Genomic DNA, 4,841 nt, shown 5'->3' with positions numbered 1-4,841 from the left:
TTTTTGTGTCTTTATGAGACGAGTACTAAAAAAGATGTTGACATCCTGTTTCTATCTTTATAGTTCTTTCCCTTTCTTATTTCGTTTCTCCTTGATATCTTTTAATTAATGTTTCTACCTGACTTCTCAGCTTTTTTAATGCATTCCTCCATTTTGTTCATTCTGCTTCATACAAAAGAGTTATTCCATATATTGTCTTTCTCTTGATACTAGTTATACTCGTGAGATGACTCATTACTCCTCTCTGATGGGGCATGATTCTTGGGGGCACTATCACCTGAGCTGATGTGAGCCCAAGTCCTACTGATCTACCTGATGTATTTGGGGTGTAGAGAATGAGGAGGAACACATCCAAGGGCAGAATGTGGCATTAAAATCAGCAGCTTCGTATTGTCCTTTCTCTATGGAAGACAATGAGGTTAGCAAAAAAGCAGGGGATATTACAAGATAAAATTTTCTTGCCACTTACAAGGATTCAGACTTTGTACTGTTGAAATGCAAGAGGATTTTCTTATCTGTAAATATCAGTACTTAGCTTGCTCGACTGTGTCTACAACATTTTATCATTGGAATAATGAAATTCTTATTCTGTACACACGTACTTTATATGACCCTTCATATCTGAGTTATTTACCACACAAAATAAGTCAGAAAAAATAGAACTGCCAAATCTGATTTTCTGTAAATATGACGTGGGAAATAAATTAGAAGATAGAAAATGTATGCTTTATAACATTTCCAATTTCTTTTTTCTTTCTTATGTTTCTAGCTAGTTTGTTAAATCATCCACAGAAGAGGCAGCCCTGATCAGTCTGAAGGCAGGATCATGGCCCAAAACCCAGGAGCGATTTTCCTGCATGCACAATATAAACAGACATGAAAACATTTCAAATAGAAAATGTAGTTGTTCTTTTGATTTTGTTATAATACTGTTATAAAAGGTATGCTATCATGGTTACACGAAATATACCTGATTTGTTTTTCTAAAGACCACCAGAGCGCACACAAAAGAACCAGTGAGCAGGCAAGGGTAGGAGCAAAACTGCACATTTATTTTTGGTCACCTAACTTCAGGGAAGTAGGTGGGTAGGGAGAGGTCTGTCGGCCTCCGGCAAAGAAGGCCGACAGAGTCCCCCAGTGGGGCTCTCAGACGGAGTTCCTACAGTCCCGACATCCCAACAGGAGTGGGGCTGGGAAGTCCACGCATGGCGTCCGTCCAGAGCGGCTTTTCTAGGAGTGGGAGGGCAATAGGCGGGGCACGGGCATGTCGGGGGGCGTTCCGCAGGTGCGACCAGGTAAATCTTAGTCTCTTCGGATTGACGTCACCCTGGCACATGCCCGGTTGGTCTGCACCTTCCCGGGTGCCGGCTGCATTTTCACGTGCACGGGAAAAGTTGGTGAAGAAGAACCCGGAAGTGCACCATCTTGCCTCCGTTTGTCCAAACAGTCCACCGTTTTAATTTTGGTAATATTGATAAGGGGTGCCGTGGTCTGTCGTCTACTTCCTGCGTTAGGGCGTGTTAAGGTCAGGCCTATGGTGGTATTTGGACATATGGATTGAAGAATAAATAAGGCACAAGTATTAGTATAGGAATGAGAATGGAAGCCATTTGTTGGATATGGCAAAAACCCGAAGGGATGGGTCCTGGCAAGGTGATGAGGATGAGATAGTTAAAATTAGTAAGTTTTGAGGTGAAGTGGGGAGTTGAACTGATTTCCTGATTGGTTCTCGGTAGGGGCCCTTTTTAGTTGGGAACTGAGGAACGAGTGTGGGCAAAAGTAGTTGTTGGGCCAGGCAGCAATTAAGGAGTGGGTTTTTGTTTCAGCACCAACTGATTTGTTTTTTTCTAAAGGCCACCAGAGTGAGCACAAAAGAACCAGCGAGTAGGCAAGCGTGGGGGCAAACTGCAACTTTATTTTGGTCACCTAGTTCCAGGGGAGAAGGTGGGTAGGGAGAGGTCTGTCGGCCTCTGGCAAAGGGGGCCGACAGCAGTCCCCCAGTGGGCTCCTGGGCGGGGTTCCTGATTACAGTCCCCGACATCCCGACAGGAGTGGGGCTGGGAAGTCCGCGTGTGGCGTCCGTCTGGAGTGGCTTTTCTAGGAGTGGGAGGGCAATGGGTGGGGCACGGGCGCGTTGGGGGGCGTTCCGCAGGTGCGACCAGGTAAATCTTGGTCTCTTCGGATTGCCGTCACCTGGCGCATGCCCGGTTGTTCTGCACCCTCCCTGGGCGCTGGTTGCATTTTCGCACACGCGGGAAAAGTTGGTGAAGAAGAACCCGGAAGTGCACCATCTTGCCTCCGTTCGTCCAAACAATACCTGTTTCTGTTTTGTTATCTTAAATGACTTCTCTTTTCAGGTTTTCTGAACATGAGATACTTAGGTTTCAGCACTAGCTTCTCTCTTTGTTTCTCTTCGTATATCTACCAGGCCTGGGAGATTTTGTCAATTTAGGGATGTATGAAGGACACTCTACATAATATGAAAGAGGCATGCATGAGGAGAGAGGCATGCCACATATAATATTAAAACAAACAAGCAAACAAAAAAACAAGAGACAGAGAAGCAACATAACCAAGTGTACAACAGCAGAGATTTACAGTTCTATTCTGAAGTTTATTTATTCAACCAAAATCTGCTGAACATTAAAATCTACCAAACAGTTTTCCCTCATGGAGTTAATTTTTTTTAATCATTTGGACAGAAAAATCCACTAAATGTGAAGTTCTCTCTCTGTGTGTGTGTGTGTGTGTGTGTGTTTGTCTTTTGTCAGCTAAGAGTTAAGAATGCAAAAAGGAACAATAGAAATTCACTGTTATTGTGGAATCCAAGGGAGTTAATCTAAATAGTTTAGCACAATGTTTTAAACAATGTTTTATAGTGGATTGCAACAAAAAAAGGTTTTATTTTTTAAATAAAAAACCAGTGAAAGAAAAGTAGTAAATTTCACAATGTTATAATAAATTAAAATCAAGTTTTACTGTTATATGTATGTTTGTTTACACTGAGAGGCAATAAGTACATCCGCAAGTAAGTGTACTGCAGTTATAGCAAACTAGCTATAGTCATTGAATGGCAAGCCATGGTACATGTTATGCTGCATTTGAATTTCAAGTGTAAAATCTTTTAAGGAGGATTATTTCCTCTTTCTATTATTATTATAATTCTGATTATTGTATCCGTTGCAATATATCATCTTTTATATGCAGTAAGCAAGCAATCTTACAGAGCCTTTACTACTAATGCAAATCTATTAATCACAGTGACATATCATCAGTAGTTCTGAAAATGTTAACAAACTGAATCAACAATATTAATTTATAGGGATATTCCTAAATGTGAGACAAAACAATTTAAAAGATACCTAAAATAATTAAGTGAAATATTAGTACATGCTACTGGAAAGCATATGGATATCACAATGTGATGATAAGAAAATGTTGATACAAATGACCCATATGTTCTTATAGTACTTTTGGCTTTGCAATGTCTACAAAAGTGTTCAAATGCTGATAATTTCAAATATTTAATAATATTGAGCATTTACTGTATGTCAGACAATAATCAGTATTTATATGGATTATTTTACTTAATACTCACACAGCTTGTGAAATTGGTATTATTTGTGTGCTAATTCAAATGAAGTGGCTGGTATGGCATACATTGAGACATACAGAAAAAATACATATATACTATATGATCTAAAGCTGTACACTACAATATCCTCTCTTATAATAATCTCAAATATCTTTTATAGATTTAAAGATACACAAATCTACAGGTATAAATTTTTCCTAAAAAGGACCAAATAATAAATAATTTATGCCTTTTGGACAATGTCAGTTTCTGTTGAAAAAATTTCTGTTTTCTGCTTTTAAATAATTTTTTAAACTGTAAAACTATTCTTGACTAGTGGGTCATATAAAAATAAAGGTCATGGGCTGGATTTAGTACAAAGGCAATAGTTTACTGACCCCTAAGACAGAAGTCAGTAAACTCCTACTGTGTAGAGAAATATCATACTGCATAGAAAAAATTTTGGCATTTATCACCATCATAAAATTACTTCTAAAATGGGAACTAGTAAAGAGTCAGAATGATTTAGCACAATCTTAAGATTCTCGCTTCTGATCAAGGTGAAGTTAAAGGGATTAGCAATACCTGGCCACCTGAAACAACGGAAAAGCCATATAAGAGATACAAAATACTAGTTTTTCAATATATTGAACATAAAACAAGGAAGGTTAGTTACCCCTGAGATATGGGAATCTACGTGTTTGTGTTGAACACTATGATTGCAGCTACTGCCTAGAGAAAGTTTCTAGCCTGGGATGCAGAGGTTATAATAGTATTGTGTGAGCCCCTGCTACTCTTCCTTCTAAGATGCAGGAAGGGGAAACCCTGGTGAAAGTGAGAGTCTCTTGCTAGACTTATAGGCCCAGGCACCACCAAGGAGAGAGCTAGAAAGAGAGCTAGCCCTGGAGATCTGCAGAGTCATCCCCACTCCCCACCCACCCTACTCCCCCTGGCTAAGTCTTCAATTGAGGAATGATCAACTGAAGGAATGCATATGAGGAAACCACCTGAAGTCAGAGAAAGAACACCCCAAAAGGATTAGAAGGAGCAACAGCAGGGGCTCACAGGACTATCATAACTCCTGTTCCTAGCAGCCAGAGTGGAAAACCTCATGATTTATGATGCATCAGGTAAAGCTGACCTCAGCAAATTTTTTCTCTACAGAGCCAGAGACTAAATATATTAGGCTTTGAGGACCACATGTAGTATTTTATTTTATAAAGGGCTTTAAAAATGTAAAAATCATTTTAGCTCATGGGCTATAGAA

Source organism: Rhinopithecus bieti, unplaced genomic scaffold (assembly GCF_001698545.2).
Source record: "Rhinopithecus bieti isolate Rb0 unplaced genomic scaffold, ASM169854v2 scaffold_35403, whole genome shotgun sequence".
In the NCBI taxonomy this organism is placed as follows: Eukaryota; Metazoa; Chordata; class Mammalia; order Primates; family Cercopithecidae; genus Rhinopithecus; species Rhinopithecus bieti.
Note: the sequence above shows the minus strand (reverse complement) of the source record.